Source organism: Loxodonta africana, chromosome 24 (genome assembly GCF_030014295.1).
Source record: "Loxodonta africana isolate mLoxAfr1 chromosome 24, mLoxAfr1.hap2, whole genome shotgun sequence".
Classification (NCBI taxonomy): domain Eukaryota; kingdom Metazoa; phylum Chordata; class Mammalia; order Proboscidea; family Elephantidae; genus Loxodonta; species Loxodonta africana.
Genome location: NC_087365.1, coordinates 15,519,552 through 15,541,852, shown reverse-complemented (window position 1 = coordinate 15,541,852; position 22,301 = coordinate 15,519,552). Strand labels below are relative to the sequence as shown.

General features: G+C 40.9%; 1 protein-coding gene across 3 annotated transcripts in view; it reads right to left on the bottom strand.

Annotated features, from left to right (window-relative positions):
* Window positions 1-21,575, bottom strand: part of TASP1 (taspase 1) — a 351,413-nt gene extending 329,838 nt beyond the window's left edge. For 2 of the 3 annotated variants that reach the window (XR_002786162.2, XM_003411457.4), the window contains exon 1: window positions 21,523-21,575. The gene's annotated coding sequence lies outside the window, so the exon portion shown is untranslated. The remainder of the gene's footprint in view (window positions 1-21,522) is intronic. The other variant, XM_064275770.1, reaches the window with a different exon arrangement.
* Window positions 21,576-22,301: the final 726 nt, after the last annotated feature.

Here is a 22,301-nt window from a genome sequence, read left to right as displayed (position 1 = left end):
AGAACAATGATGAATCATTGAAACATTTCATAACATGGAGGAACCTGGAAGGCATGCTGAGTGAAATTAGTCAGATGCAAAAGGACAAATATTGTGTAAGACCACTATTATAAGATCTTGAGAAATAGTTTAGACTGAGAAGAACACATTCATTTGTGGTTACAAGGAGGGGGGAGGGAGGGTGGGAAACGGTTATTTACTGATTAGATAGTAGGTAAGAAGTACTTCAGGTGAAGGGAAGGACAACACGCAATACAGGGGAGGTCAGCACAACTGGACTGGGCCAAAAGCAAAGAAGTTTCTTGAATAAAATGAATGCTTCCAAGGTCAGCGGAACAAGGGCGGGGGCTTGGGGACTATGGCTTCAGGGGACATCTAAGTCAACTGGCAAAATAAGTTCTATTAAGAAAACATTCTGCATCCCACTTTGAAGTGTGGCGCGCCTGGGGTCTTAAACGCTAACAAGCGGCCATCTGAGATGCATCAATTGGTCTCAACCCACCTGGATCAAAGGAGAATGAAGAACACCAAGGTCACAAGGTAATTATGAGCCCAAGAGACAGAAAGGGCCACATGAACCAGAGACTACATCATCCTGAGATCAGAAGAACTAGATGGTGCCCGGCTACAACCGATGACTGCCCTGACAGCGAACACAATAGAAAACCCCTGAGGGAGGAGAGCAGTGGGATGCAGACCCCAAATTCTCATAAGACCAGACTTAATGGTCTGACTGAGGCTAGAAGGACTCCAGTGGTCATGGCCCCCAGACCTTCTGTTGGCCCAGGACAGGAACCATTCCCGAAGCCAACTCATCAGACATGGATTGGACTGGACAATGGGTTGGAGAGAGATGCTCATAAGGAGTGAGCTACCTGCATCAGGTGGACGATTGAGACTATGTTGGCATCTCCTGTCTGGAGGGGAGATGGGAGGGTAGAGGGGGTTAGAAACTGGCAAAACGGTCACGAAAGAAGAGACTGGAAGGAGGGAGCAGGCTGACTCACTAGGGGGAGAGTAAGTGGGAGTACGTAGTAAGGTGTATGTAAGTTTATATGTGAGAGGCTGACTTGATTTGTAAACTTTCACTTAAAGCACCATAAAAATTATTAAAAAAAAAAAAATTAGAGTTGAAATATCTCTGTCCACTTCCATAGAGATTACAGCCTTGGAAACCCTATGGGGTCGCTATGAGTTGGTACTGACTCAACAGCAAGTGGGTTTGGTGTTTTAGTTTTGTCCACTGATAATTACTTGAAGTCATATAAACAAGAGTGGCAAAAAAGAACTCATACTGAGTACAAATGTATTTTCTTTATCTACCTTGAAGTATTCGTCAACATAATTTAAATATCACTTTCTACTCCCTCCAAACCAAATGCTAAGGAGCATTCCAGGAACACACGTGGTGCTGGAAATATCACTGAGCCTTGAGACAAAGACTAGAACAGATTGACACCTGCCTGAGAAGAACCTCTTAAAAAATGAAATTAAAGCTCCATAGTTCAGTTGTAAAATGCAAATGCTAACAAAATTATATGACTAAACCAGGAAATTAAGATAACAACAATATTTCCGCAAATAATCAATTTTCAAAGAAAGCATTATTTCTCAGGTTCTCAACAGATTAATGATGAGACATAAAATTAAACATAACAAATTCCAAACAACTTATGCCATAAAGTTTCTAACTTTTCTTACCATCACCAGCTCACAAACTTCTACCAATCTCTGCTCTGTAACATTAACCACGCAGAGTACATTTCAGATTATAGAGAAAGCAATCACTCAAAAATCAAAACCCAGATTTTAAAGAAAGTCCAAGAGTGAGGTGGCTGAAACTTCTTTAACACCCAGATCAACACTCTTGCGTATGAACTTGATTTTACTGTTATGGAAAATCTCCACCTTATTTTAAACTGAGAAACAGGAAAGGAAGGGCAATGCTTTCTTTTCCAATATAAAGCATCAAGTGTGACTTAGCTGGCTGCCTAGTCCCAAAAAAGCAGCACTATTCAAAACGTGGTCTGCAGGTCAGTGTTTATTATCAGTCCACAAGAGATTACTGTTTTATTAATATGTTAATATGCACATTTTTCAATAAACAGTTTATATAATTTTTTTCTATTTCCTCATGTTTTGCTTAAAATTATTAAAACAATTTTATCTGCTAAGTCTAACAATAATACGCGCTTTCATTCTTGCCTTTCTTTTACAATTTCATTGTTCAGGTTTTTGGGCTTTTTTTTGTTTTCTTTTCTTTTGTTTTTTGTGTTTTACAAAAGTATTGGTCCACAATGGATAGAAAAGTTTTTAAGGTTTATCCTTTACCAGAGCTTGAGAAGCACTGCAATACAGTATTTAACTTCCCTTGCTGTTGCTGTTTTTTTTTTTTTTTTAGGTGCTGTTAATTTCCAAATCAGAGCGATCCCATCTGGCAGAGTAGAACTGCCCGATAGGGTTTTCTAGGCAATAATCTTCATGAGAGCAGATAGCCAGGTCTTTCTCCACAGAGCCGCTGGGTAGGTTCAAACCACCAACCTTACAGTTAGCAGCTGAGCACTTAACCACAGCACTACCAGGGCTCCTTTAACTTCCCTTAATTCCTGGTTTAAGAGTCCATTATTTTATTTTATTACATAACACTTTATTCATAGGCAAATACTTATTTTATATATAAGTACAAACAAATATACATATACACACTATTTGGTTAAAATTTCTATATACGTCCATAAATACAGGAAAAGCTTTATTACAAAAGCGTGTTGATTTTGATTAAAGAACAGTAAAATAAACTGCCTGCTTTTGTTTTTGCTTTGCGGTGGTTGCTATCTTCCTAACAACCGTCTTCTTCCAATGACTTCACAAGGATCTGCTTCAGTTTCCTTTATTTTGTTTCTCACAATATTTCTCTAAGATAGGCTATTATTTATTCACGAAAAAGTCGAAGAAGCGGAATTTAAATGATTAACATTTCGTCTTCCAAATGATTAGTGTTTCATCTGCCAGCCACTATATGCCATCACCCTGATCCAGCCAGGAAACGCGCTTGGGCCCACTAGTCTAAGAGCAAAAACATAAGTCAAATGAAAACTCAGGTTTTGGAAAATCAAGAGCCTCAGTTAAAATGAAAACATATCCAAACAGTATACATAGATTATTAGATTTCAAGCTACTCTGACTCACTGTCGTCAGATGTATATTTTCATAAAGAAGAAATTATATCATTTTATATTTAACAGTGAACAAATAAGAAAAAAATAAGAAATTATAACATCTGCATTTTACAGTTAATAAGGTTTTGATGTCAACAGACATTTTAATGTATCAGAGATTTAAAAACACTGCTTCTCAAGCTTGTCTAAGAAGAAATAAAATGTGGAAGATAAATTAATATGCTACTTCTTGAGCAGTCCACTCTCCCTCATCAACTATATTCAGTGTATTTATTTAGCAAACAACATAAACAAACCCCTCCGAAAATGCATGTCTCAAGGTTCTGGAAAAGAAACACAAGTGCACAAGTTATCCAGTATACAACTCTGTCCTCCCTCAATGCTCACTGCAGTGTTTTGTTTTTTTGTTTTTAACTTATTCATTCTTTTTTTTTTTAATTTTATTGTGTTCTAGGTTTTTTTTTTAGGTCAAAGTTTACAGGATAGTTTTTCATTCAAAAATTTTATACACATATTGTTTTGTGGCACTGGTTGCAATCCCCGCAGTGCATCCGCACTCTCCCCCCTTTCCCTTTCCACACTGGGTTCTCAATGTCCATTCATCCAGTTTACCTGTCCCTTCCTGCCTTCTCATCTTTGCTTTGGGGAAGGTGTTGCCCATTTGGTCTCATATACTTGATTGAACTAAGATGCACGTTCCTTGCATGTGTCATTTGTTTTATAGGCCCATCTAATCTTTGTCTGAAAGGTGGAGCTTCAGTTCTGAGTTAGCACAGTGTCCATAGTCTCAAGGGTTCCTCCAGCTACCCTCATACTATTAAGTTTGGTCTTTTTTTGTGAATTTGAATTTTGTTCTACATTTTTCTTCCATTCTGCCCAGGACCCTCTATTGGGATCCCTGTCAGAGCTGTCAGTGCTGGTAGCCAGGCGCCACCTAGTTCTGGGTTCAGGCTGATGGACGCTGTGCTTCATGTGGTCCATTAGTCTTCTGGACTAACATTTTCCTTGTAGCTTTGGCTTTCTTCATTCCCCTTTGCTCCAGAAAGGATGGGACCAATATATGTACCTTAGATGGCCATTTACAAGCTTTTAAGACCCCAGACACTATTCACCAAAATAGGATGTAGAATATTTTCTTTAAGAACTATGTTATGCCAATTGACCTAGATGCCCCGAGACCATGGTCCCCAGCCCTCAGCCGCAGTAACTCAGTCCCTCAAGGTGTTAGGATGTGTCTAGGAAGCTTCTATGAAAGAAACTCAAGGGGACAAGTTATCCAATATACAACTGTGTCCTCCAATTCCCAGTGGTCACTGCAATGTTCAATTAGAAATGAACCAACTTCCATCACAATATCAGTTTTTGTTTAATTCAGAACCCATTAAAGTCTAACTTGCCTTACAAATAAAGGGTTCCAGCAAATGACTGAAAAAAGACAACTTAGAACAAAAAAAGGACAAATGGACAAATCCCAGTTTACAGAAAAGAATGGTTTAAACAGATCAAAAGACGCTAAACTTCATTCAAAAGAAAGCTGCAAAATAAAACTACACTCAAATACCACTTTTTTTACTTAGATTGCCAAACATCAGAAAGTAAGATAACATCATGTTTTGAGGGTACAGACAAACAGGAGCTCTCCTGCATTGCCAGTGGTCACATCAACCAGTACAACCCAGAAACAGCAACTGGGGAAAATCAATAAAAATTACAAATATATGTAACTTTTGATCTGATGATTCTACTTACAAAAAATTTTTCCTCAGATACACTCAAACGTGTAAAATTTCCTATGCAAAAGGCTACTGACTATAAAGGCTGTTTATAATATGAAAAAGGAGTCACTGGGTAGTGAAAATGGTCAGGCATCCAACTACTAGCTGAAAGGCTGGCAGTTAAAGCCCACACTGACATACCCTGAAGACAGGCCTGGTGGTCTGCTTCTGAAAGGTCACGGCCTTGAAAACCCTATGGAGTTCTACTCTGACACACATGCAGTAGCTGTGAGTCATAACTGACTTGACAGAGCCTAACAACTATAATAATATAAAAAGATAAGAACCAATAATATGTCCAACATTAGGGAACTGGCTAAAAATAAAGTAGCCAAAAAACAATGAGGAAGTTCTTGACATACAGATACGGAATGGTCTTGAAGATATTTTCTTAAATAAGAAAGGCGGTGCAGAAGTGTATGCTGCACCACCATTTGTGTAGGAAGGAAAGGAAAAAAAGAATACAGCTAAACATATACGTAAAGTATACCTCTGGAAGGATATACCCCCCCAAAATAGTACAACAGCAGCCAAGAGAAGAAGAACTGGATGACCAAGTGGTAAAGGTGGGATGGAGATTCACCCTTTTGAACCATCTGAAGGTATACTCACAGGAAAAAAAAAAAAAAAAAAAAAAGTCATTTATTTAACTAGCTAAGCCCAAATTCAAAAATAGGGCAAGCTGAGGAGATTCTATTTTAAAACTGTAGTAAGAGGAAAATGCAATATTATTCTGAAACTTCGAAACACTCATCCCACCTGGGGAAGGAATAAACAAAAAGCGTGGCCAATGAACAATACCGACCCAAGGGTCGTTTCTTTTATTTCCTGGATATTGAGCTTCTGGGGCCTCCAAACTGAGGAGGAATCACAGTATTGGATCTGTACAGTTAAGACTAGTGAGTGAAAAAAATAAATCATTAACCCCAGATTAACATCAAATATCCCTGTGATATTTTTATTACATTTATAATTGTTCTTACAAATCATGATTTGAAACTGGTGAAGCATATTTATACCAAACTGAAGAACAAGAAAAATATCTTAACACTTCAGTCAAGCTTTGAGGTAACATTCAACACAAAATGTTTCCAATAAAAGGAGATGTATAGGTTTGTTATAGTTTTAGACAAGAAAAAACAATTTTCTGAACCATTTTTATAATGCCTTTATTTCTCATTAATGTTGAATACTGACATTTTGCAATTTTCTACCAGTAATGATATGAAAACCCATTACGATTATTGCTTCAAAGAAACACAAGAAATGTGTCCATCATCTACAAGAGGTCCTCAAAAAGTTAAACACAGAATTACCCCATGACCCAACAATTCCACTCCCAGTTATATTCCTAAGAGAGCTGAAAATGTATTTCTACCCACAAACCTATATATGGATGTTCACAGTGATATTATTTATATAGCCAAAAAGTGGAAACAACCCAAGTGTTCATCAACAGATGAATTGACAAAATTATAATGGTATATCCATACAATGCAATATTATTCAGCTATAAAAATGAAGTACTGACATGCTATAATGTGAATGAATCTTGAAAACAATGGAGGAAGCCAGTCACAAAAGGCCACAATACTGTATGATTTCATTTATATTAAATGTCCAGACTAAGCAAATCTATAGACAGAAACTAGATTAGTAGCTGGAGATTTGGGGGCAAAATGGGGAGTGACTGCTAATGGGTGCTAATGGGTACAAGGTTTCCTTTAAAAAGGGAGATAAAAATGTTCTAAAACCAACTGTGGTGATGACTGGACAACTGTGACTATATTAAATAGCAGTGAATTGTACATTTTACATGGGTCAATTGTGTGACATATGAATTACAGCTCGATGAAGCTGTTCCAAAAAAAGAAAAAAAAAAACCTGGTGGCTTACTGTTTATAGAGCACTGGGTTTCGGTCTATGCTCACGGAAAAATCACATTGATCAAGGATAAGGGGTGCATAGTCAGTCAATGGAATTGATGTCAATAAGTCGTACACCTGCAAAAAGTTGAATTGGCAAAAGTTGTGTGATAGATATATTTACCAAAAAAAAAAAATGGAGCAGCTCCTGAGACCGCTTATGTACAAACAAAGACCCTGTGGATTTTGGTTTCTAGGTCTGGAGCTTTAGGGTCATGGTTTCATGGGACATTCCAGTTAACAGGCCTAACATCATCTTTAGTGCTTCTGTTAAATCTCCCATGCTTCTATTAAATCTTCCAGTTTGTTGTGTAGCATCTGGGGTCTTAAAAGCTTAAGCAGCCATCCAAGGCACAACAATACGCCTCTATTCACCAGGAGCAACAGAGCAACAAGGAGTCAGGAATAGGAGGAGGAAATGGAATGTGTCGCTAATGGCCCATTAACAACTACCTCCTCTGCCATGAGACCAGAAGAACTAAATGGTGCCCGCTACCACTGCTGAGCATTTTGATAAAGGGTCTACAAAGAATTCTGATTAAAAGGGGGAAAATGAAGAACAGAATATTAAATTTTCATAGAATCCAGATATTCTGGAGCCACGGAGAGTGAATGAACCCCTGACACTACTGCCCTGAAATGATCTTTAAACCTTAAACCAAAAATATCCCCTGAAGTCTTCTTTAAACCAAACAACAGTTTAGCTTACCTAGTAAAGAATGTCTGCCTTGAGCATTGTGCTCTTTTAAAAACTATCTATACAGGATCAAATTGAAAACAGCAACTCAAAAGATTAAACAGGAAATTTAGGGGCACACTGAGTCTGTGTTAATGGGTGAAGAACAATTTGGAAGGGGAGAATGGGAGTGGTTGCACAACTTGAAGAATGTAATCAATGTCAATGAACTGTACATGCAGAAATTGTTGAACTGGTATATGATCTACTGTGTATATTCTCAACAACAACAACAAAAATATTTGGTTCATATAAGGATACATCTTTCTCTGGTCACCAAATCTAATAGCCTTTTCTTAATCTTCTGCTTGCAACCTTTGAGTCTCTTGATCACCTGCTCTTTTTGGAGGGCATACCAATCTACTGTCCTTCATGGCCCCTCAGATGCCTCCATTTCTGTCCTCTTCCATGGCTGTTGGGAAGACAGTCTGCCTATACAACTCCCATCCAAGTCGCCCAAGCTGAGGCCTTGGGTCCAGAATATTCTCTGATAAGGAGGCTGAGAAGTGGGTCCCTCTCTCTCAGTCCCTTCTCCTTATCAGAGAAGGCTTCCTCCCTGTTGGGAGTACACAGTCACTTTCTCTGTCTCTTGCTCATGCGCTGGCACCATACAGAGCCTGGCCAACCCCACCATCTCCGTGACATGACTACAGTAGTACCAAAGGGTGTGCCCTATGGGAAAACAACCCCTTGGTGTTTTTCTAACCTCATCTCATGAATCAGAAAATGCAGGCTTACAAAATTGATCTTGTTTATCTTGAGGGGGAGGGTTATTCTTTCTGGTTATGTACCTTCCTCACAGGATGGTTATGCTGTATGCATCTGAACAAAAGACACTCCCCTGTTAACGGGCTGGTCAGGCCAGTCACAAAAAACCACATACAGGTGCACCTGAACAAAGGGCCCTCCCTTTTACACCCACTTGCCTTTCCCACGCAATCTAGCATATATACTCCTCCAGTTTATACTATAAAAACCCCAGGCCCGAGTTCCACTTTGTTTCCTTACCCACAGTGCATCGAGGGGCGGGCATGGACTAAACATCTCACACTTAGACAGCCACCTTTTGGGGGAACCTGGCTCCTGATAAACCCTACTCCGTTTACCATCATCCTGATTAATATGTAAGTAATAAGGGCCTGTGACCACATCAGGGAGCACTGTGATTATTCATTCCAATCAAAAGAGCCATGCACTGTCTGATTTATTTCACTTGCTACATCACAATGACTTACAAACAGTCTGTCCTTTGGTTTATTCGACTCCTTCAGCAATTTCACCTACTACCAACATTTTAAAATTATCCCCTCAGCAAATCACAATTACTCTTTATCCTGTCTCTTGAGCTCTAGCCACAAGTTTTCCAGAAAGTTTTTCCCCTAAGTATCTAGCTCTTTCCTCATTACTCCTTATTTTTCTTAATGTTGTTGTTAGCTGCCCTCCAATTGGCTTCCGATACATAGTGACCACATGGAATTGAACTGTTGTGACCTCAGGGTTTTCACTGGCTGATTTTTGGAAGTAGATCACCAGGCCTTTCTCCCTAGCCTGTCTTAGTTTGGGAGCTCTACTGAAACCTGTCCAGCATCATGGCGACACGCCAAGTCCTCACTGACAGACAGGTGGTGGCTGCGCGTGAGATCCACCGGCTGGCAATCGAAGCCAAGTCTCCTGTGTGGAAGGCAAGAATTCTACCACTAAACCATAGTAGTACCACCATTTTCTAAATCCCTTTGATGGCATCTTGGACTGTGTCATTTCCAAATCCTATAAATTTCCTCCTCAAGCGTTTAACTTCCTTTCCTCTACTGCCTTCACCCTTCTTCAGCCCATATACCTCTAAGTGTAAATACTATAAAAGTATTTTAACTTTTCTCCCCAGATCTAGGGTAGCATAAAGCAGCCATCTATAAATGGCTGCTAAAATAAGTGTCATAAAGGTCAATGCCAATCAAAACAAAAACATGTCAAAGGACACGGACAGTAGATAAGAGAGGAATATAAATGAGATAATCAATTTTCAAAAAAGGATATTCAAAGAAATGCAAATAAAAATGAAATTCTGCTAAACCAGCTCTGCATTGACACCATAAACTGATGTAACTATTTTGAAAAGGAATTTGTCAGTAAGCATCAGGAGCCTTAAAATGTATAATTTTGTATAAACTATCTGCAAAGCAATGGGTTACTCTTATATATGGCCTTTCTGGCCTTGGCATTATATCTGTGCCACAAATAACTGGTTGGGCCTCAGCCTGCTCTGTGCTTGGTCTATTTTACACACCGTGCAGGGTCTAGTCAGTTTAACAAGCAAATAGGGTGGGTAAAATCACCCAGTAAGGATTAAGTGACCTTGAGAGAATTGGTCAGTTTATGGCCTGGCTGGGAAATTGATAAGGAGCTTGCTCATATAAGCAGCCAACCCAGCAGAGGTACAGAGACAGGCAATGGGAGAGAGACGGAACCTTCTAAGAGAGCTGTAATACAGATCTAAAGTTGTGACACTGAAGACAGCACCAGACTGTGGCAGCAGTACCAGCAGCAGCAATCACAGCACTGGAAGGCAGTGGTGTCTGCTGGCCCAGAGAGAGAGAGAGCTGAGCGCCTTCGGGCGAGAAGCTTGCTGGCAGAGCGGGGCGCTTGTCAGTGGAGTCATAATAGCTACAACACTTGCCCGAGCACGGGAGAGTCCCTGAAAGGCCCAGTGGAAGAGGCGAGGCCCAGCGGGGCCCAACAACCAAGAGAAGAGCCACGGGCTGGCATAGCCAAGAGAAGGCACAGCATGCAGGCACAGCCAATAAGGAGCTGAGAGCTGTCCTGGTTGGAAGCTCTCCTGACTGACAAAGTTGATCCTGTCTCCTAAGCTGTATCCTACTGCTTCCAAGTTGATGCTGATCCCAACTTGTAGCCTGTTACTTCCCTAATAAACCACATAACTGTGAATATGGTCTGTGAGTTGTGTGTGGCCACTGCAGTGAATTATCAAACCCAGCAGAGTAGTAGAGAGTGCTGTGGGGGGTGGACAGCTGGGGTCAGAAATGGTGAAGAAGTTGGAGAGTAGAGGTATGTCTGACCTCTACTTCAAAAAATCAGCTTTGTGCTGATCCTGATTCTTATCAGTAATGAACTTGATGATTTCTTGTGCTACATTATACTATCTTTCCAGAAATACGCATATAAAAGTATAAATTAGTTAATACAGACATCAGTAACAGAACTATGGAAACCTAGAGGGAGAACTGGGAGACTGAGGGGCAAGAATAAAAAGGATACTTGATTTTCACCTAATAACCTTTTGCATTTGAGGTTTTGCCTCTGTGCTATCTACCAAAAAGAAAAGATAAAAGTCAGCCATTTCTGAGACCAAGATAAATGTAAATTAACTTGATTATTAAGGCCAGGATAAACTCAAAATAAAATCTAGTACTTTTGCTACAGAGACTATGATGGTAGTAATTTAGGCTTTTAAATTTTGATCCCATTTTTCTCAAAAATTTTATTTTTATTTTCCTATTACATCAGAACTGGAGGTTCATTAACAACCTGTGATAGGTAGACGACACAACCTTGTCTGTTGAAAGTAAAGTGGACTTCAACCACTTATTAATGAAGATCAAAGACTACAGCCTTCAGTATGGATTATACCTCAACATAAAGAAAACAAAAATCCTCACAACTGGACCAATAAGCAACATCATGATAAATGGAGAAAAAATTGAAGTTGATAACAATTTCACTGTACTTGAATCTACAATTAACACCCATGGAAGCAGCTAGTCCAGAAATCAAACAACATATTGCATTGAGCAAATCTGCTGCAAAAGACCTCTTTAAAGCGTTAAATGCAAAGCTGTCACCTTGAGGACTAAGGCGTGCATGACCCGAGCCATGGTATTTTCAATCACCTCATAAACACAGAAAGGCTTGACAATGAATAAGGAAGACTGAAGAAGAATTGATACCTTTGAGTTGTGGTGCTGGTGAAGAACATTGAATATACCGTGGACTGCCAGAAGAACACACAAGTCTGTATTAGAAGAAGTACAGCCAAAGTGCTCCTGGGAAGCAAGGATGGTGAGACATTGTCTCATATACTTTGGACATGTTATCTGCTTGGTAAAGCAGAGGATCAGCAAAAAAGAGGAAGACCCTCAATAAGATGGAATGCACAATGGGCTCAAACACACCAACGCCTGTGAGGATGGCATAGGGCTGGGCAGTGTTTCATTCTGTTGTACATGGGGTCGCCAGGAGTCGGAACTGACTCGATGGCACCTAACAACAACAACTCCAACTCCATGTGATGATGCTAATTTCTTTTTTCTTTAAACCATCTAGAAAACTATCACATGTCCGGGTAGGTACTTGGTGCTGAAGTTTTTCACTCAAGTTTTGCTCAGTCTTTTAAAAGCAGTGAGGGCAGAACGGGAGTCACGGAATACATCCACCTTAAAGCAAAACGGAGTTCCCAGCTTGTGTAAACAGTTATGTGCTCAAGTACTATCTGAAAGGTTGGCAGCTAAGCAATTAACTACTGCACCATCAGGGCTCCATCCCAACAAACATAAAAAGTCAATAATCACATGAAAAGATGCTCAACATCATCAGCCATCAGGGAAATGCAAATGAAAGCCACAATGAGATGCCACTTCACAACTACTCCAAAAAAAAAAAAAACCAAACTCGCTGCCCTCGAGTTGATTCCGACTCATAGCAACCCTCTAGGAAAGAGTAGAACTGCCCCAGAGAGTTTCCAAGGAGAACCTGCTGGATTTGAACTGCTGACCTTTTGGTTAGCAGCCATAGCTGCAGCACATATCCACTAGCCACTAGGGTTTCCTCACAACAACTAGGACAGCTATAATCAAAAGGGTTGTAAATAACAAGTGTTAAGGAGGACGTAGAGAAATGGAAACCCTCATACGTTGCTGATGAAAATGTAAAATGGTATAGCCACATTGGAAAATAATCTGACAGTTCCTGAAAAAGTTAAACACAGATCAACAAACAAAAATCAGTTGCATTTCTATACGTCAGCAATGAGAAATCTGAAAGGGAAATTGTTTTTGCTGTTGTTGTTTTTAACTGTACTTTAGATGAAAGTTTTCAGAGCAAATTAGTTTCTCATTAAACAATGTATGTATTGTTTTATGACACTGGTTGCTACCCTCACGACATGTCAACACTCTCCCCTTTTCAACCTTGAGTTTCCCATTACCAGCTTTCCTGTCCCCTCCTGCCTTCTCGTCCATGCCCCTGGGCTGGTTGTGCCCATTCAGTCTCATTTCGTTTTACAGGCCTGTCTAATCTTTGGCTGAAGGGTTAACCTGAGGAGTGACTTCAGTACTGAGTTAAAAGGGAGTACGGGAGCCATACTCTCGAGGTTTCTCCAGTCCCTGTCAGACCAGTAAGTCTGGTTTTTTTTTGTGTTAGGGGGAGGTGGAGTTGTGTTCTACATTTTTCTCCAGCTCTGTTTGGGACCCTCTAATGCGATCCCTGTCCGAGCAGTCAGTAGTGGTAGCCAGGCACCATCTAGTTGTGCTGGACTGGGAAAGAAAAACTATGGTTGTTGTTGTTAGGTGCCATCGAGTTGGTTCCGACTCATAACAACCCTATGTACAAGAGAAAAAAACACTGCCTGGTCCTGCATCATCCTCACAATCATTACACTTGAGCTCGTTACTGCGGCAACTGGGTCAATCCATCTCATTGAGGGTCTTCCTCTCTTTTGCTGACTCTCTACTTTACCAGGCATGATGTCCTTCTCAAGGTACTGGTCCCCCCTGATAGCGTGTCCAAAGTGTAAGTCTCACCATCCTTACCTTTAAGGAACATTCCGGCTTCACTTCTTTCAAGATAGATTTATTCATTCTTTTGGCGGTCCATCATATATTCAATATTTTTCTCCAACGCCATAATTCAAAGGCATCAATTCTTCTTCAGTCTTCCTTATTCATTGTCCAGCTTTCACGTGCATATGAGGTGACTGAAAATATCATAGCCTGGGTTGGCGCACCTGAGTACTTAAAGTGACACCTTAGTACTTAAAGTGACACCTTAGTACTTAAAGTGACATCTTTGGTTTTTAACACTTTAAAGACATCTTTTGCAGCAGATTCACCCAATGCAAGACATCATTTGATTTCTTGATGGCTGATTCCATGGGCATTGATTGTGGATCCAGGTAAAATTAAATCTTTGACAACTTCAATCTTTTCTCCGGTTACTATGTTGTTGCTTATTGGTCCAGTTGTGAAGATTTTTGTTTCCATCATTTTGAGATGTAATCCATACTGACAGCTGTAGTCTTTGATCTTCAACAGTAAGTGTTTTAAGTCCTCTTCACTTTCAGCAAGCAAGATTGTGTCATCTGCATAATGCAGGTTTTTAATGAGTCTTCCTCCAATCCTCATGTCCCATTCTTCTCCATACAGTCCAGCTTCCAGGATTATTTGCTCAGCATACAGATTAAATAAGTATGGTGAAAGGATACAATCCTGATGCATACCTTTAGTGAAACAATTGCATGTTTAATCTAATTTAATCTAAGAGAATAAATAATAAAACCCACTGCCATCGAATCAATTCCGACTCATAGCAACCCTATAGGACACGGCAGAACTGCCTCATAGAGTTTTCAAGGAGCGCCTGTTGGATTCAAACTGCCGACATTTCGGTTAGCACTTAACCACTGAACCCCCAGGGTTTCCAAGAGAATAAAATACCCAGGAATAAATTTAACCAGGGATGTGAAGGACTTATACAATAAAGGCTATATAAAACACTGCTGAAAGAGATAAAAGAAGACTTAAATTAATGGAAAGATGTCCCATATTCATGGATTGGAAGACTTAATATTGCTAAGATGTCAATACTACTGAAGTGATCCATTGATTTAATGCAATCCCAATCCAAATTCCAGCAGCCTTCTTTACAGAAATAGAAAAACCAATCCTCAGCTTTATATGGAACAGCAAGAAGCTCCCAACAGCTAAAGCAATGCTGAAAGAACAAAGTAGAAGAGCTCACACTTCTTCATCTTAAAACATACTATACAATTATAGCATGATTTTAAAATATACTATACCACCTGCTAGTGGTATAACAATAGACACACAGACCAATGAAAAAGAACTGAGAGTCCAGAAATAAACCCACATACCTATGGTCAGCTGGTTTTTGAGAAAGGTGCTAATTCCATTCAACAGAGAAAGAAAAGTCTCTGCAATAAATGGTGTGGGAGAACTGGATTTCTACATGCAGAGAAATCAGACAGGATCCATGCCTCACACCTTACACAAAAACAAATTCAAAATGGATTAAGGTCCTAAAAATGCAAATTAAAACCATAAAATTCTTAAAAAAACAAGCACAGGCAATGCTCTCAGGCCTAGCTTTCAACAATGAATTACCTAATACAACAACAAAAGCACAAACAGCAAAAGACAAAATAAATGGGATCCCATAAAAATTAAAAACTTGCTCATGAGAAGACTTTACGCAAAAAAATGAAAAGACAAGCTACTGACTGGGAGAATATCTTTGGAAACCATATATCTGACAAGAATATAATAACCAAAATATACATAAAACCTTGACAACTTAACAACAAAAAGACAAATAACACAAACATAAGATGGGCAAAGGACTTCAACAGTCACTTTATCAAAGAGAACATTCAAATGGCCACCAAGCACATGAAAAGATGCTTAACATCATTAGCCATGAGACAGATGCAGATCAAAACTATAATGAGATATGATTTCACTACCACTAGGATGGCTAAGATAAAGAAAAATTTAAAAAATAAAAACAGAAAAATGTTGGCGAGTATGTGGGGAAATTGGAAACCTTATCAGCTGCTGGTGGGAATGCAAAATGGTACAACTCTTGTGGAAAACAGCGTGGTGGTTTCTCAAAAAACTAAAAATAGAACTACCATATGACCCAGCAATTCCACCCCTAGGTATATACCCAAAACACTTGAAACCAGAGACTCAAAAAGAGACTTGTACAACAACGTTCACTGCAGTACTGGTCACAATAGCCAAAAGGTAGAAACAACCTAAATGCCCATCAACAAATGAATGGATAAACAAAATGCAGTATATACATACAATACTACCCAGCCAGTAGGAGAAATGAAGTCTTGATACATGCTACAGTATGAATGGAGCTTGAAGACATTACGCTGAGTGATATAAGTCAATCACAAAAGGACAAATACTGCATGACCTCACTTATTGAAAAAGACAAGGAAAGGCAAATGTACAGAGGCCCAAGTTTATTAGTGGTTACCAGGGGAGGGAGGGAGGGGGTTAACAGTGATGGAAAAATCACACTGCTTAAGAGTAGCGTTGTACAGCCAGTTACCGTAATTGCTGTCAATAAGTTGTACACCTGTAAAAAGTTGAACCGGCAAAAGTTGTATAACACATTTACAACAATGACAAGGAAAAAAAAAAAGTAGCTGCTTAGCCTGCTTACGTACGACCAAATACCTCATGGGATTTGGTCCCTTGGTTTGGAGGTTTAGGGTCATGGTTTCATGGGACATTCCAGTTAATTGGCCTAATAACATGTTTAGTGCTTCTGTTCTATCTCCTGTTTTGTTGCATACTGCCTAGGGTCTTAAAAGAGGCCATCCAACACACAACGATTGATCTCTATCCACCTGGGGCAACAGAGGAAGAAGTAGAGTCAGGAATAGTGGGAGGAAATGGAATGTGCAGCTAATTGCTTCCATGAACTACTCCCCCTTTGCCATGAGAGGAGAAGAACTGGATGGAGCCAGGCTGCCATTACTGAACATTGTGATCAAAGATTCCATAGAAGAATCCTAATCAAAAGGGGGGAATGCAGAACAGAATTTCAAATTCTCATGGACTCTAAACTTTCTTGAGTCACGGAGAGTGGATGAACCACTGAAACTACTGCCCTGAGATAATCTTTAAACCTTAAACCAAAAATATCCCCTGATGTCTTCTTAAAACTGAACAATAGTTTACCTTAACTAGTAAAAAATGCCTTTTAAGACCTATCTACATGGGATAAAACTGGTAACAGCAACTTGAAATATCAGATAGAAACCTTAGGGTGGGGGTGAATTTACATTAATGGGGGAGGAACAACTCAGAAAAGGAGGATAAAAATGGTTGCGCAGCTCAAAGAATGTAATCAATTATCACTAAATGGTAGATGTAGAAACCATTGAACTGGTGTATGTGTTGCTGTGTATATTCTCAACAATAAAAAAATTTTTTTTAATGCAAAAAAAAAAAAGGCGGCAGCCCTAAAGATCTACTTCTGAAGAATCACCCACTGAAGGCTCTGGGGAGCATAGTTCTGCTATGACATACATGGTGTCACCATGAGTCAGAACTGACTTGAGGGCAACTGGTTTTAGATAGCTATAAAAGGAAGACAATTCTGAGAAACAGCCAGACCTTCAGCAAGAATCTGATAGCACACTGGGGAAAGGTGCCCGGCGCCCCTGTGGCTGGATCACACGGCGCCCCAAAAGTAATCAGCTGCCGTGGAGTAAATTCCAACTCAGGGTGACTCCATGTGTCTCAGGGTAGAGCCGTGCTCCACAGGGTTTTCAGTGGCTCTGATCTTTTCAAGGCCTGTCTTCCAAGGCACCTCTGAGTAGATTCAAACTGCCAATCTTTCAGTTAGCAGCAGAGCACTTAACCCTTTGCGGCACCCAGGGTCTGCTCCTACAGTCTAAACAAAGAGCAGCTTTTCTCCCAGCACAGATTCCTTCACAAGACTGTTCACTGCCTTCTACCTCACTCACAAGGCACACAACAACCTTGAGTATAGTAATTAATCATGACCCCTTCTGGCATGTTAAAGGGCAGGTGGAGTGTCCCTGGAAATTTTCTGATTAATTATCCTATGAAGGACAAATGGAGCCCTGGCGGAGCAGTGTTAAGAGCTTGGCTGCTAACCAAAAGATTGGCAGTTCGAATCCACCAGGCACTCTTTGGAAACCCTATGGGGGCAGTTCTACTCTGTCCTATAGGGTTGCTATGAGTCGGAATGGACTCGACTGCAATGGGTTTGGGTTTTTTTCTTTCTGTTTTTTGTTTTTTTGGTTTAGCTGTTATTTTAGGGTTTTGGTAGGTTATTTTTTGGGTCTGGGAACACCCAGAAATGTTTTCCATATAAATTCATGGTTTCTTCGTTTTATGACATTTCAGCTTATAAAAGGTTTCATCGGAACACTCTACTTTCAGATAGCAGGGGAAACCTGCGTGTCTATATATACATGTGTATACATATATTTTTTTTATACGTATATACGTATGCATACATACACATGTATACATGTATATACATACAGAATGAGAGAGTACAGGTTCTGTTTCTCTGGAGAACCCTGAATGATACACTATTAACTTTGCTTTTTCCTTAAATTTACTGTAACTACAACATAAGCTAGATGGGGGCAGGGACTTTTGTCTGCTTTGTTCACTGACTGTATCCAAGCACCTAGAACAGTGCCTTAAGGTAATCAGCATTCACCAAAACTTTGTCAAATGAAGAATGAATCAGCCTCCTCAAAGGCACAAAAGGAGTCATGGAGAGGGGTCTGCTCATCTCTGTTATGGATTGAATCGTGTCCCCCCACAAACATGTTGCAAATCCTAACCTCTATGCCTATGGTTATAATCCCATTTGGGAACAGGTTGTCTTTGTTATGTTAATAAGACAGGATTAGTATAGGATATGTCTTAAATCAATCTCCTTTGAGATACAAAAGAGATTAAACCCAAGCTAGCAAGCAGAGATGGGGAAAGAGACATACCAAGCCACATGAAGATTACCAAGGAGCAGAAGCTCAAAAGAGACAAGGACCTTCCTCCAGAGCCAACGGAGAGAAAAAGCCTTCCCCTGGAGTTGGTGCCCTGAATTCGGACTTTCAGCCTCCTAAACTATGAGAAAATAAATTTCTGTTTGTTACAGCCATGCACTTGTGATATTTCTATTACAGCACACTAGATAACTAAGAATTTGGTACTGAGAGTGCAGTGTTGCTCTGACAAATACTTAAAATGTTGAAGTGGCTTTGGAATTAGGTAATGAGTAGGAGCTGTGAGTCGGAACTGACTCAATAACAACGGGTTTGGTTTGGTTTTTAATAGTAAAAGCCTACATTGCCTTGGAGACTTGGTAGAATTATGGACGTCAAAGGTAATTCTGGTGAGGGCTGAGAAGGAAGTGAGGAGAGCTACAGGGAAAGTCTGTGGTCTTAGAGAATACATAGGGCACCAGCGACAGAACACTGCTAGAAATACAGACGTTAAATGTGCTCCTGGTGAAGCTTTAAAGGAAAATGATGAAGGTGTGATTGAACAATGGGGGAGGGTGAGGCTTTTCATGCAGCGGCAAAGAGCTTATCTGAATTATGTTCAAACGTTGAGTGGAAGGTAGAACTTGTAAGTGATGAACTTAGCTATCTGGCTGAGGAAATTTCGAAGCAAGATCTTAACGAAGCCGCGTGGTTTCTCCTTGCTGTTTATTGTAAAATGCAAGAGGAAAGGGGTGGACTGTGCAAAATGAAAACAAAACTTAAAGATTTGCAAAAGCCTGTTGTATATGCTAAGGACGTATGTCCTAGAATGTTCACCAAGGAAACCAAAAGAAAAGAACCACCCCTGGAACACCTGGGAGGTCAGTTCCAGCAGTACTGTTGGAAGGAGCACAGAAAGCAGATCTGCCTGACCCCCAAAGGGTGGGACCACGGCCTTTGAAGTGTCAAAGGGTAGAGTCACCACCTCCTAGGTTTCAAAGAGGTGGAAAATGCAGAACAGAATTCCAAATTCTCATGGACTTTAGACTTTCTGGAGCCATGGAGGGTGGATGAACCCCTGAAACTACTGCCCCAAGATCAACTTTAAACATTAAACCAAAAATATCCCCTGAAGTCATCTTAAACCTGAACAATGGTTGAGCTTAATTAGTAAAAAAAGGTCTGCCTTGAGCATTATGTGCTTTTAAGAACTATCCACATGGGATAAAATTGACAGTAGCAACTCAAAGATTAGATAGCAACCTTGGGGGACAGTAGGTTTATGTTTATGACAGAAAAACTCAGAAAAAGAGGATGAAAATGGTTGAACAACTGGAAAAATGTAATCAACATCACTAAACTGTAGATGTAGAAACTGTTCAATTGGTGTATGTTTTTCTGTGTATATGCTCAACAACAACAAAATAAATAAAATTTGGAAGAAAAAAGTTAAATAATCACATGGCTAAGCAACTCTACTCCTAGGTATATGCCCAAGAAAACTGAAACACACACCCACACAAACACTTGCATACAGATGTTCACAGCAGCATTGTTCATAATACTCAAAAGGTGGAAACAACCCAAATGTCCATCAGTGGATGAATGGATAAACAAAATGTGGTATATGCATATATCAAACCAAAAAACCCATTGCCACTGAGTCAATTCCGGCTCATAGTGACCCTATAGGACAGAGTAGAACTGCCCCATGGAGTTTCCAAGGAGCGCCTGGTGGATTCAAACTGCCAGCCTTTTGGTTAGCAGCCATAGCACTTAACCACTAAGCCGCCAGCGTTTCCATAGCCATATAACAGAATGTTATTCAGCAATAAAAAAAGGAATGAAATATTGATACATACTAGAGCTTGGATGAATCCTGAAAACATTATGCTAGGTGAAAGGAGCCATGCACAAAAGCTCATGAATTGTATGATTCCCTTTACATGAAATGCTCAAAATATACAAATCCATAGAAAGAGAAAGTGGGTTAGTGGTTGCCAGCAACTGGGGAGTGAATGGGAAATGACTCTACGGGACACGGGTTTCTCTTCCGGTGATGAAAATGTTCTGGGAACAGTGCTCATGACTGCACAAGCACTGAAGAGTACACTTTACAGGAGCGAATCCTATGGTATGTGAATTACAGCTTAACTTAATCAAAGAAAATGATCTATCCATACAGTGATGTGGTGTACACAAATTACCCTTTTTAGTTATAAATACATTACACATACACTATGACCTGAAGCGGGTTAAGAATATGCTACAAAAAAAAAATTAGAAAGAAACAAATCAAAATGCTAGGTTGGTGGAACTATCGTTTCGTGGTCTCTTTTTTAAATATTTCCAGTTATTATTTAAAAGGCATGCGCTACTTTTTGTAAGGGGTGTGGGGAGCTTTATTTAAAGCAAACAAAAAGGGATACAATTAAACTCCCAAGTGTATCAATAAAAAGCGGATCTCAGTCAAATCGTCCCCAAAATACCTTTTCTTTACCCTCCCTTAGAGATGCAAGTCCAGTTGACCTCCCTCCTTCCTGAGCTAACATGCCCTCCAATTCCAGCGATCCTCCAGCTCCTGCTGTCCACCGTCCCCTCCCTTCCAGTTGCTCCTTCCCCATCTTTCCAGTCCCACCCTCCTCCTCTGCCTGAGCACTAAATGCTAAAGTTCCTCGGGACTCTAACCAGGACTACTGCACCACCGGTCATCCTCGTCCCCAACCGACCACCCAGGAAGGAGTAAGGCGCACATCCTCGTGTCTCCGCCAGCTTGGGAGCCGGCAACACCCACAACCCACGACCGCAAGGTGGGTGAAGAGCTGCGAGGCTACACACACACAGTCCTCCCCTGGTTTCCGGAGGGAAGAGGTCGCCAACCCCGACGCAAGGCTGGGAGAGGGGCCAGCGCGGGCCCCACGCGCGAACGAGACTTGGGGACCAGGGACATCCCGGGCCCGTTCCCCCAACTCCACCCCGAGCAGGGGGCGTCCTGCGCACCGCCCTTCTGGCCCCGGATAGGACGTCCTGGCGGCCGTACGGGCCCGGAGACAGGGAGCTGCCAAGCCGCGGGAGAGGCACGGACAGCGTGAGAAAGAGGGACACTCACCCGCGTCAGCCCCGAGCCCTCACAGCACCGGAAGTAGTCATCCGTCCGTTGCCAGGGTGAGGAAGCGTAGGGAGTGACGTCACGGTTTCCCATTGGTCACGTGCGGGACCACGTGGCCGGAAGCGGGTGTTCACGCGCTGCTCTGACTCCGCCCGCTGCTTTAGAGCGGCTCACCTGGCCGCGGAGTTGCGTAGGCTTCACCTGTGGCCGCGTCCTGAGCGGCGCAAGTGCCATTGCTTTCCCTTCCCAACCCTCTCAAGGAGCCTGGGGGATGTGACTTTATCTGATAGCAGTGATTGGCCGACTGATAGGGTGGAATGAAATGAAATGAAAATTGTTAGCTGCCTTGCAGTCGGGCCCCCAGCTAATGGCTACCCCATGCACAAGGGCACAAAACGCTGCCCGGCCCTGCGCCATCCCTATGATCGGTCGTGGATTGAGATGCCACTTGACAGCTTTAATTTCATTTACTCTTTGCAGCCTTTCTATAAAACCAAAAAAAAAAAAAACCGAGTGCTGTCGAGTCGGTTCTGACTTATAGCGACCCTAGTCCCATTTACCTTCTTCATTCTAATTTTCTCATGAGGATACAATGTACAATAAATACATAGGTAGGATTTCAAATTTCATATTGCAATTAACCTTTCAGAAACTATCTTTTGTCAAGTATACCAGAGGGCAGTTTACCACCTCTTGCACCGAAGGCTTCATACCACAGCCCTGCCAGAGAAAGCCGGCACTGACTGGAGAATATCCTCACGGTTCAGGACAACTTCAGT